At 39.3% G+C, this 12,391-nt stretch overlaps 1 long non-coding RNA gene across 1 annotated transcript; it reads right to left on the reverse strand.

Annotated features, from left to right (window-relative positions):
- Positions 1-517: 517 nt before the first annotated feature.
- On the reverse strand, positions 518-1,712 carry LOC306974907. Its single transcript, XR_013793674.1, has 4 exons — positions 1,628-1,712; positions 871-920; positions 727-789; positions 518-641 (listed from the first exon to the last, which is right to left on the reverse strand). It is a non-coding gene; the product is annotated as an uncharacterized lncRNA (long non-coding RNA).
- Positions 1,713-12,391: the final 10,679 nt, after the last annotated feature.

The following is a 12,391-nucleotide window of genomic DNA, read 5'->3' on the forward strand; positions in this document are numbered from 1 at the left end:
CATTTTTGTCACTTTTTCGACAATTTTTTCTCAATTTTTTGTCAAATTTGTGTTATTTTTTGTAAATTTTTTGTCACTTTTTCGACAATTTTTTCTGTTTTTTTTGTAAATTTTTTGTCAAATTTTGTCTTTTTTTTGTCAAATTTTTAGCAAATTTTTAGCAAATTTTTCTCACTTTTTTCTCACTTTTTTGTCCATTTTTTGTCCATTTTTTGTAATTTTTTTGTAAATTTTTTGTAAATTTTTTGTCACTTTTTCGTCAATTTTTTTGTCATTTTTTGTCAATTTTTTCTCCCTTTTTTTTGTCAAATTTTGTCAATTTTTGGTCAATTTTTGGTCATTTTTTCGTCAAATTTTTCCTCACTTTTTTCACATTTTCACCATTGTTTTCATCTCAGTTTTGTTGCTATTTTCACACCTTTTTTCCAGAAGCTTTTGGATTGGGGTAAAGCTGGAGAAAATGTGCTCGGTTCAGGTGGGAGTTAAGCTGATCTTTCTGACCGTTCCTGATAAAACGGCCTCTCGTTGCCGCAGTTTTAATGTTTTCTCACAGAGGCGTAGAGAGGGTTTATTTTGTGTGACTCGGGGATATTCACTGAGCTGTACGTCACAGTGTCGTCCTCGCTCAGTCCGGGCTCAGCCTGAAACAAAAAATATACTTTCAATTGAAAAATAAAGAGCATCTCCATAACTACATTGACATTGAGTCGCGATAAAAACACTGACCGTAGATTCTTTCTTCCTGGTGTAGCTGACGGAGGCGTAAGAAACACCGTCTTCAGGCTCAGTCTAAACAGAGACACAGTTATTATTGGGATGAGAATTTACCCCTGAACTACGACAGATCAGGACCGGACCCAGTGGCAGTACCTCCACGGGCAAAGCCGACGGCTCCGGAACGTTGTTTTCATGAAGTCTCTCTGAAAAACAGACAAAATAAGAACCTCAATACTGAACCCCATAACTCCCACCTGAAGTTTGGCTTTACCCCAATCCAAAAGCTTCTGGAAAAAAGGTGTGAAAAAGCAACAAAACTGAGACGAAAACAATGATGGAAATGTGACAAAAAATTGACAAAAAATTGATGAAAAAGTGGCAAAAATGTCACAAAAATGTCACAAGAAATTGACAAAAAATGGACGAAAAAATGACCAAAATGTGACAAAAAATTACAAAATATTGACAAAAAATGACAAAAAATGACAAAAAATTGACAAAAAAATGACAAAAAAATGACAAATAAATGACAAAAAAATACAAAAATTGGATTAAAAAATGACAAAAATTTGACAAAATGTGACTAAAATGTGATAAAAATTTGACAAAAAAATTACAAAATATTGACAAAAAATGACAAAAAAATTATGAAAAAATAAAAAAAATGACTAAAAAATGACTAAAAAAATGACTAAAAAGTTACAAAAATGAGAAAAAATTATGGAAAAAAAAAATGTGATGACGTGAGGAAAAAGATCCTCTCGGTTCAGGCGGGAGTTAAGAGGTTAAACTCTGACTTATGTGACTTTTGGGGGAGGATTATGAAGCAGTGTCACTTTAAAGGGAGTGAAAAAAACAAATGAAAAGCTTTGTTAGAATTATGAATTGTATATAAATGCTAAATGATGACCTGTTTTCTTCCTCCGTTTGACGAGAATCACAGCGGTCAGTGTGAGAGCAGCTCCAGCCACGGCCACAGGAACCGCCCACCACCAGACTGTACAGAGAGAGCGACTGTGACTCCTGTGTGGATCTGAGAGTGCGCCCAGTCACTTTGGATGGTTTGTTTTTCACTCACAAAGCAGTGTTGCCAAGGATTACTTGATAAAGTAATCTGATTACTGATTTACTCCCTTAAAAAGTAACTTAGTTGCTTAAAAGAGGGGGTATTCTGCTTTTTTCAGTCACACAGCTCCAGTCTATATCACACTACAATGATGAGCAAACCTTCTGTTGGTCTGTAAATGCAGTAAATTAGAATAACTGCCTTGTATAAAATGTCTCTCTCAAAATGGCTGTAGTGAATGTCTTGAAATAGGCCTCTGTCTCTTTAAGAACCTCTGAGCCTTTAGACACGCCCCCTCCACACGCTGTCTGTGGCATCAGTGGGGAGGGGGTTCTGCTGAGGAGCAGTGGTTGGTTACTCGGCTGGTGACGAAAGCTCGGAGGCGTCTCCAGGAGGTGGGGGCGTTCCTAGGAGGACTCAGGCAAACCTATCCCTAAAATGGCCGCCATCAGAGTTTTTACAGATTACTCAAAAATACGTGAATGTGCCGAGGCAACACTTCAGGCATGTTTTTAATGAGGGAGTGACATAATAACATGAGGTAAAGCTTGAAAAAGTCAATTTTGCATAATACCCCCCCTTTAAAATAATGTGCATAAAAAAAGTATCGTTGACGAGGAAGTCCAAACACGGCACATCAGAAAACACCTGTAACTTCATGTTTTGAGCAGAATTCCCACTAAAGCCGTGATAAAAAGAGAGAAAGGACATTATTACCTCCTGAGCTGCAGGAACAGACCAGATCCACATCAGGACCGTTTACTGAAGATAAACTTTTCTAAACTCACTGAGCTGTTCCACAGTGAAAGCTCCTCACACGTCACAGATCTGTTACATAGTGAGAGCGCTCACTCTGTCACTAACAAAGCACCATAACTGTTCCAAACATGGCTAATGCAGAGTGAGCCTCACCTTTTCCAGAGACAATATTTGATCCCAAACGCTCCGGTGCAGCTGGAGTTTAAACAACAGCAGGAACTTCAGGCTCTGCGGCTAAAGCTAAAGCTAAAGCTAAAGCTAAAGGTAAAGCTAAAGCTAAAGCTAAAGCCCATGTGTTTCTTCTTATCGCTGCTTTTCTATTTGTCTAAGAGTCTAGTTTCTTATTCAGTCCAGGTTTAGTCCTGGTTTAGTCCTGGTTTAGTCCTGGTTTAGTCCTGGCTCAGACCCTCTGCCATCTCTGATAATGACTGAAGTGTGAGTAAGTTACAGTTTTGCTTCTGCATTTGCGCTGAAGCTGCTCATGAGTTCAGGCTTTTTTAGACTCACTGTGGATCATTTATTGACGTTTGGAGAGAAAAAGTACCGAAAATTAGCACCGAAAAAAAAAACGTTTTTCGATACCGCCCCCTACCGGAGCTTTTCGGTCGGTACCAAGCAGGTACTGTTTAACGGTACCCCGTTCAGGTGGGAGTTAAGGCGTTAATGAAACCTGTCACCCATTCACACGCTCTTTCATACACCTGTGCAATTATATCAGGTGAAGGGAGAGAAACTTTTGTCAAGGGAATCTCCAAACAAACAAACAAACAAATCATGTTTAAATTTCCAAATCAAACTATGATGAGGTTTGTGACTGTCTGACTTTGAGCTGTGATTGTTAGTGTTTAGTTTTTTGATACTCAGTTTGAAAGTCTATGGAGAAAAGTAATGGGATGTTTACTTCTCGAACCAGGAGTGGCTTCAGTGTGGCCCTTTCTTTTATTCTCATTGTGATAAATGAACTCTTTTCTCAGGTTATGTTTTTAGTTTCCTGAACAAATCTGTATCCAGTACCTGGAAAAGCCGCGCCGGCTCCTCCTCCTCCTCTGTTTGTCAAGGGCGTCTCTGAAAGTGAAGAAAGTAACATCAGGGTTGCCAGGTCTCAGCAGCCGAACCAGCACAAAAATAAATAAATAAATAAATGCCCACAACCTGCGGACACACGGCGCTACTGGAATTTACAATGTTTTTTTCTCTAGCAGAGCCCATGTGCTCCTGCGATGAGGAGAAACCACCTCTTTCTCCTTCTCTCAGAGCCTTGGATTTCACATTTTGTCATTCGAAAGAGTGATTTTGATCAAGAAATGAGATGTATCGACCCCTGCCCCGACTCTAGTTAGAATAGAATAGAAGAGAACTTTATTGTCTGTTCCAGAGAGCAGAAATGTGTCTTTCAGCACAGCTCATTGAAATAATCACATTACAATCTAAAATGTCGTGAATGCAACTTCTACATTTTCTAACCTCTTTATCTACAAATACATCAGGGCAGGGGTAGGCAATGTCAGGCCCGGGGGCCAAATCTGGCCCACAAGCACAGAACCTCTGGCCCTCAAGATGATTTAGAGAAATATTGTTATGCCAATAAGAGATTAAATAAGTACTATAAAATGTGATAAACAGTGTCAGTATTTAAAAGGCTTCCTGGCAGAACAAACTGCTTGGTTATACATCATGTAAAACAGTGATTCTCAACTGCATGGTGGATCGGGACCCAAAAGTGGATTGCAGAGCCATTTTCAGTAGGTCGCAATCCTAATATTGAACTGCATGGAAATATATGGAAAAATACAGTTTTATTTGGGTCATGGCTTGTCATCCTAAGGAAACGGTGGGTCCCGAAGCCACTTGGGAACCACTGATGTAAAACATTGGCATTTGCAGAAACAAGTCATTAACTTTAGGCTACTATGGTGAGGTTCGGCCATTGGTGTTTTGGCAATGATGAAAATCGTCCGTCCACAACGCAAACTTGCCTTCCCCTGCATTCGGGTTTTACTGTTTCTCACCTGTTGGTTTCTCTCTGAGTTTGAAGTAATATCTCCTGTTATTGTGGCTGATCTCACAGGAGAACAGATCCCTCCTCCTGGTGCTGAAGAACTCGGGATGGAAAGAGACGGAGGCTCCACAGGCAAAGGGTTTAACTGTTACAGATGTTTGATCCGTTGTCACTTCAGTTCCGTTGTACAGTAGTTCCACTTGAACAGTTTTGCAGGCGTGTGGGGAAAACACATAACAGTTCAGCTTCACTTCTTCACTGTCCACAAGTTCAGTCACTGTAGAGAAACAACCAAACACTTTAAAGAGGGGGTATTATGCTTTTTTCAGCCACATAGCACCAGTCTATATCTCACTACAATGATGACCAAACCTTCTGTTGGTCTGTAAAAGCAGTAAATTAGAATAACTGCCTTGTATAAAATTGCTCTTTCAAAATGGCGGTAGCAAATGGCTTGAAATAGGCCTCTGTCTCTTTAAAGCCAGGCTCATTGTGTGATCATCGTAAAGGCTGCTTCGAGTAGTTGCTGCTTTATTGACGTTATTTGTGCATAATATGCTGCCTGTTTTCAATGAATGTTGTGAAGGTGAAGGTTGTTAGCTTGTCGCGGCTAATAGTGCCTTAGCTCCGGGAGAAAACCACTCGGCTACGACTCACTGTAGATGAAATGTGAGCAATAAACTACGAAATCAACAAGCCAGGCTCCGTGTGTGATCATCATAAAGGCTGCTTCAAGCAGTTGCTTGTTTTAGTGACGTTTTCAATGCATAATATGCTGCTTGTATTCAGTGAATTTTCCCGTTAGCTTGTCGCGGCTAGCTTGTTAGCTCCGGGAGAAAACCACTCGGCTACGACTCACTGTAGATGAAATGTGAGCAATAAACTACGAAATCAACAAGCCAGGCTCCGTGTGTGATCATTGTTAAACGGTTCTTTATGTGTGTGGTGGTTTTATTGACTTTATGTGTGCATATTTCTCGTTTTCACGTGATGACTCGAGGTTTAGCTTAGCATTAGCTTTCTCCGAAGGCTCTGTGCATCATCAAGGCCCAGCGCAGAACCAGACACTGAAATAAGAGTTCTTGTCACCGGTTTTAACCCTGGTTGTTTCGGTAACAGAAACACTGATGTGTGTCTTTGTAAAAGTTTCAGAACTGCTGTAACTCCGGTTCACAACACATGAAGCTAAACCTCCATGATGACTCTGTTTACATCTTAGGGCTAGACACTGCGGGGAGGGGGTTCTGCTGAGGAGCAGTGGTTGGTTACTCGGCTGGTGACGAAAGGTCGGAGGCGTATCCTGGAGGTCGAGGGCGTTTCCTGAAGGAATCAGGCGTTTTATCCCTAAAATGGCCGCCATCAGAGTTTTTACAGATTACTCGAAAATACGTGAATGTGCCCAGGCAACACATCAGGCATGGTTTTAATGAGGGAATGACTTAATAATATGATGTAAAGCTTGAAAAAGTCGATTTTGCATAATACCCCCCCTTTAAAATGTTTTGTCTCAATTCTGCTGAACATTCTTCTACTTTGTACCATGTTCAAATGTCCCTCATGAAAAACAGACCAGGAGTTTCATCTTTACACTTGGTAATACATTGACAGAGAAATTATGATCTATTGCCCAGTAGTTAAGAGTCTGGTTTGGAATTTTATACCAAGAACGAGAAAAGATCAACCACGATTGAAGACAAAGGCAAATGTAAATCATCAATAAGATGTTTTATGGTTAAAAATAAGGTTAAAATCACGTGTTGCATTGAACTGTGTGGGTTATTTAACCTCTTAACTCCCGCCTGAACCGAGAGGATCATTTTCCTCACGTCGTCAGATTTTTTTCCATCATTTTTTTGTTGGGTTTTTCATCTAATTTTTGTAACTTTTTTCTCACATTTTTGTCAATTTTTAGTCTTTTTTTTAAAGTCTTTTTTTGTCAAATTTTAATCATATTTTTGTCATTTTTTGGTAATTTTTTTTAATCCATTTTTTGTCATTTTTTTGTCACATTTTTGTCATTTTTTGGTCAAATTTTAATCACATTTTTGTAATATTTTTGTCAATTTTTTGTCATTTTTTGTCACATTTTGTCATTTTTTCGCCATTTTTTAAATCAATTTTTTGTCACATTTTTGTCATTTTTTTATCCATTTTTTGTCAATTTCTTGTGACAATTTTTGCCACTTTTTCATCCATTTTTCATCACTTTTTGTCAATGTTTTCCATCATTGTTTTCGTCTCAGTTTTGTTGCTATTTTCACAGCTTTTTTTCCAGAAGCTTTTGGACTGGGGTAAAGCCAAACTGGAGAAAATGTGCTCGGTTCAGGCGGGAGTTAAGGGCTTAAAGAAACATATAAATAGACTAGGCAGGCCCATCTTAATGTCCCCATAGGCCCCGGGGCTTAAACACAATTGTAGCACAAACCCTAACGCTAACCTATAACCCTAACCCTAAATCCCACAAAAACTCTGCTCCTCCTACATGTTTCCCTCTGGGCCAGGTCGGGCGGGGCTACTCCAGGTACACACATAGAGGCACATAGAATTCTGATAGGCCCTTGACTATGGCAGGCCCCTGGGCTCCGGCCCCTGGGCTCCGGCCCCTGCGAGCCCGTTGGATAAGGTGGCTCTGAGACTAGGCTATATACACGTGAGCATCAACTGACCCCGAGTGGATCCTGAGGAGGCGCTGCTCTTCCTGTCCCGTTACTTCACTATAAGTTTGTATCAGTGTCTTAAAGGGGGGGTATTATGCAAAATGGACTTTTCCAAGCTTTACATCATGTTATTATGTCATTCCCTCATTAAAAACATGCCTGAAGTGTTGCCTTGGCACATTCACGTATTTTTGAGTAATCTGTAAAAACTCTGATGGCGGCCATTTTAGTTACAGGTTTGCCTGAGTCCTCCTAGGAACGCCCCCACCTCCTGGAGACGCCTCCGAGCTTTCGTCACCAGCCGAGTAACCAACTACTGCTCCTCAGCAGAACCCCCTCCCCACTGATGCCACAGACAGCGTGTGGAGGGGGCGTGTCTAAAGGCTCAGAGGTTCTTAAAGAGACAGAGGCCTATTTCAAGACATTCACTACAGCCATTTTGAGAGAGACATTTTATACAAGGCAGTTATTCTAATTTACTGCATTTACAGACCAACAGAAGGTTTGTCATCATTGTAGTGTGATATAGACTGGTGCTATGGGACTGAGAAAAGCAGAATACTCTCTCTTTAAGATTACAGGAAGTCAGGGAGTTACTGACAGAAACATTGCGTCAGGAGCAAAGACGTCAATAGAGGAAACAGGGTTTCCATGAGCCGGCTGTAGTCGGCTTTTGGCTGTTTGAGAAGTGAATGTCCGGTAAAAATAAAGTCCATTAGCCAAAAAGGTCGACAAGAAAAACTCTGCAGAAAAAAATAGGAAAATGGCCTGAATACAATATTTCACCTAAGTCAGACTGACTGATATGTTTTTGAGACAGGTCTGGAAATGAAAGGCTTTTCTCGTCGTATATCCCCACATTTTAACCTCTTACCACCCGCCTAAACCAAATGCATTCTGTCCTCTTTGGCCATTATGTAGGCCTGTGTAACACCTCATTTGAAAGCTAAGACCCACAAAACTGATCTTTTTCCTCGCATTGTTGCTGTGTTGTGTCACTTTTTGTATGTTTTTTGTTTTTTTCATTTTTGTTGAATTTTTGTCACTTTTTGGTTGAGCTTTTTGTTGAATTTTTGTTGAATTTTTGTTGAATTTTTGTTGAATTTTTGTTGATTTTTTTTGTTGGGTTTACATCCTTGTTTTCTTTTTCGTTTTTGTGTCTGTTTTTGGTGTTTTTTCTGAAGAAGCTTTTTGATTAGGGTAAAGCCAAACTGGAGAAAATGGGATCCGTTCAGGTGGGAGTTAAGAGGTTAAAAAGTTAATCTTATTATTAATGCTCACATCTCTGGTTCTTTATGAATCATCCTTTCACTCCTTTAGTGAAAGCTCTGAGATCATGTAAGCTCAGTATTTCAGAGTGGAGCTTGTTCCATGTGTTCATGGCCATGTTAGAGAATGTGGACTGTGCTATGTGGATCTGGGAATACTACATAGATTATCAATATATCGATTATCGCTGTATCGGTGCATCGTAAGGTCATCGTGAGCCATGTATCGTGAACTGTATTGAATCGTGAGGTTCCCAGAGGTTCTCACTTCTACAGTGACTGATGTGAAAAGTGCAGTAGAGACATACTCACATGAAACCACTGATAACATGATCACGGCGTCAGACACTTCTCTCTGCGCCTCGTCGTACTGTTTACACGTGTAATGGCCTTGTTGCTCAATCTGTGCGTTGTTAATAACCAAAGAGCAGCTTTCTGTCAGAGCGACCTTGTATTTGTATTTGGGATCATAACGCACTTTTCCCAGAGTGATTAACTCCACCGCCGGGTTGGAGGTCTTTGGGTTATTGTACAGCCACGTCGTCTTGTTGCAGAGTTCCTGTTTGTCTTGAACTTTGCCACACGTCAGAACGGCCCCTTGTTCCTCTTTTATAAACACATCAGGCACTGGGTCTGTGAGCGCTGTGAAAGACAAAACTACTGCTTTATCTTTGACACAAACAGGTCAGTTGAACAGTTTTCAACATCCGTCCGAAATGAATAAACCCTATAATGAAACTCTACAGCAGGGGTAGGCAAGTTTGGGACAATTTTCATCATCGCCAAAACACCAAGGGCCGAACCTCAACATTTTAGCTTAACCTCTAAACTCCCGCCTGAACCGAGAGGATCTTTTTCCTCACGTCATCAGATTTTTTTTCCATCATTTCTTTGTTGTGTATTCAACTCATTTTTCTAACTCATTTTTGTAATTTTTTCGTCTTATTTTTGTCATTTTTTTGTCATTTTTTGGGACATTTTTGGGACATTTTTGCCACTTTTTCATCAATTTTTTTTTTTTTGTTTTTGACATTTTTTGTAAATTTTTTGTAAATTTTTTGTCAATTTTTTGTAATTTTTTGTCACTTTTTTGTCACATTTTTTCGGCATTTTTTCGTCCAATTTTTGTATTTTTTTTTGACAATTATTTTCTTTTTTTTTTCTTTTTTTTTTCTTTTTTTGTCATTTTTACCACTTTTTCATCAATTTTTCGTCACTTTTTTGTCACATTTCCATCATTGTTTTCGTCTCAGTTTTGTCGCTATTTTCACACCTTTTTTCCAGAAGCTTTTGGATTGGGGTAAAGCCAAACTGGAGAAAATGTGCTCGGTTCAGGTGGGAGTTAAGGGGTTAAGTAAAGAACTTTTTTTTTTTACATCAGTGGTTCCCAAGTCGGGACCCAACGTTCCCTTGGATGGCAGGCCCAAATAACCCAAATTAAACCTTTATTTGTCATACATCATACCAAATATTGTATTTTTATTGAACAAGCAGTAGATAGGCCTTTAAAAACTGGCATTCCATGCAGTTTCAGATGGAAAATATTGAAAAAAGTTCCCTATAGACGAGCGACCCACTGAAAAAGGTTCCGCGACCCACTTTTGGTTCCTGACCCATTGAGAATCACTGTTACATTTCTAAAATACTGACACTATTTCTTGCATTTTTAGAGAACTGTTAAAGGAATTTGATCTCTTATTTGCATAATAATGTTCCTCAAAATCATCTTGAGGGCCAGAGGTTCTGTGCTGGAGGGCTGGATGTCACAAAAATGTCACAAGAAATTGACGAAAAAATGACAAAAATGTGATAAAAATTACCAAAAAATGTCAAAAATGCACCAAAATTCGCAAAAAAAATTGCAAAAATATGACAAAAAAAAGACCTAAATTTGATTTAAAAAATGAAGAAAAAATGAAAAAAAAAATGTGACAAATAAATTACAAAAATGTGCTAAAAATTTGACCAAAAAATACAAAAATGTGATAAAAATTGATGAAAAAATGACAATGTGACAAAAAATGACAAAAAAGTTTAAAAAAATTAGTTGAATACCCAACAAAAATCTGATGACGTGAGGAAAAAGATCCTCTCGGTTCAGGTGGGAGTTAAGAGGTTAAAGTAGATGCTCGTGTGTGTAGCCTCGTAGTTTTCGTAATACCTCAATAAAATAAAGTTATAAAGTGAATAAATTACCCGTTAAAGCCAAAAGCAGCTCCAGAACCAGGACGTGAACCGGACGAGCCATGGCCTCCTCGGTCTGTGTCTGCTCTGACAGAAGAACTTCCTTTAGAGACTCGGTTCATTTCCTCTTTGATTCTGGGCTGAAGGCGCTGTTCCTGTTACAACATCCACATGTTACAGTAAGTTCAGAAACACGCCCACACGGGGAAAAACAACATATATATATACTCATAATATATCAAATATGTTTATTACAAGACAAGTGTAAGGCCATTATTGTTAACGGCTGAATATTAATGGTCCACAAAGACTTCAAACCAAAAAGAGGAACTTTACTGTGACAAAAGTTGCAGAAACTGTATGTTTCCATGACGTATTTCTCAGTCTGTGGAGCTTAAAGCGACACAACCTCGTTTTTGTCCTTTTATGGAAGCAGACCAGAGCGAATGCGCCAGTTCTCCTCAAAACAAATCAGTAAATGCATCGTAACGCCTGTTCTGCTTTACCGTTATGAACAGCATCTGACTTCGTTTATACTTATACTTTACCCAAATCTAAAAGGTTCGAACCTGGAGTTTACAGCCTATAGGCCAGTGTAACGCCTCATTTGAAAGCTAAGACCTTCCAAACGGATCTTTTCGTTGCGCTGTTGTAATTTTTCATCACTTTTCTGCCCTTTTTGGTCACATTTTTGTCCTTTTTCAACACTTCTTCATCAAGTTTTTCATAATTTTTCATAAATTTTCATCACTTTTTAAAAACATATATTTTTCATAATTTTTTGTCACTTTATTATCATACTTTTTATTCACTTTTCTAACACATTTTTTGTCATTTTTCATTACTTTTTGTCATATTTTACATAATTTTTGGTTATATTATTCATTACTTTTTTGTCACATTTTTGTAATTTTATCATCACATTTTTGTTGCCTTTTTGTTGGGTTTTTACAACATTTTCATCCTCGTTTTCATCTTCCTTTTGGTTGATTTTGATTTGGTTGAACTGTAGAAAATGTGCGGGGTTAAGGCGGGGCTAAGGCGGGGCTAAGGCGTGATTAAGGCGGGGCTAAGAGGTTAAGGAACGGGTGTTGAACAGGTTCTGAGTTATGGTGCGATGGTCAAGGCTCAGTCCCCTAAGGCCGGGTGATTAGTGCGGGTGATGGCAGTGAGCTGATTGGTCGGCAGTGCGGAGGAGGCGGGGCCAGGTTATAGAGGGACTTGTGAGAGAGGAGGACGAGTTTGTAGGTGTCGTCAGCGTAGCAGTGGAAGTGGAGTTCCTGGTGGAGGATGATCTGACCGAGGGGAAACATTTAGATGTTAAAGAGGAGGGGGCCAAGCACCGCCCCTTGGGGGACCCCGTGTGGGATTTGCAGTTGTTGACAGAGAAGAAGCGGTGGGAGGTATAGGAAGCAGATCAGAGACTAAACTAAAGTACACAGATGACCACAATGACTTCACACCAAAAAGGTAAGAAATACATCCTCTTGCTTCGGTTACCATGGAGATCCGCCATGTTTGCAGCTGTTAGCATACATTATCCAAAGACTAACATTAGCTAAAAACACTAGTTCAAGCACATAAACTCTCAAACATGTACAAGTTTTTCCAATGAAGCACAAAACATAATCTTTACTCCAACAAAAAGCAGATTCACAAGAGACGTTTAATCAAAGTTTTCTTTTCTCCACTTCCTGAAAAATCGCAATAATCAGGACGAGCGATTTTAAACATTTTGTAT

This window comes from Gobius niger, assembly GCF_951799975.1.
Source record: "Gobius niger genome assembly, chromosome: 15".
Classification (NCBI taxonomy): domain Eukaryota; kingdom Metazoa; phylum Chordata; class Actinopteri; order Gobiiformes; family Gobiidae; genus Gobius; species Gobius niger.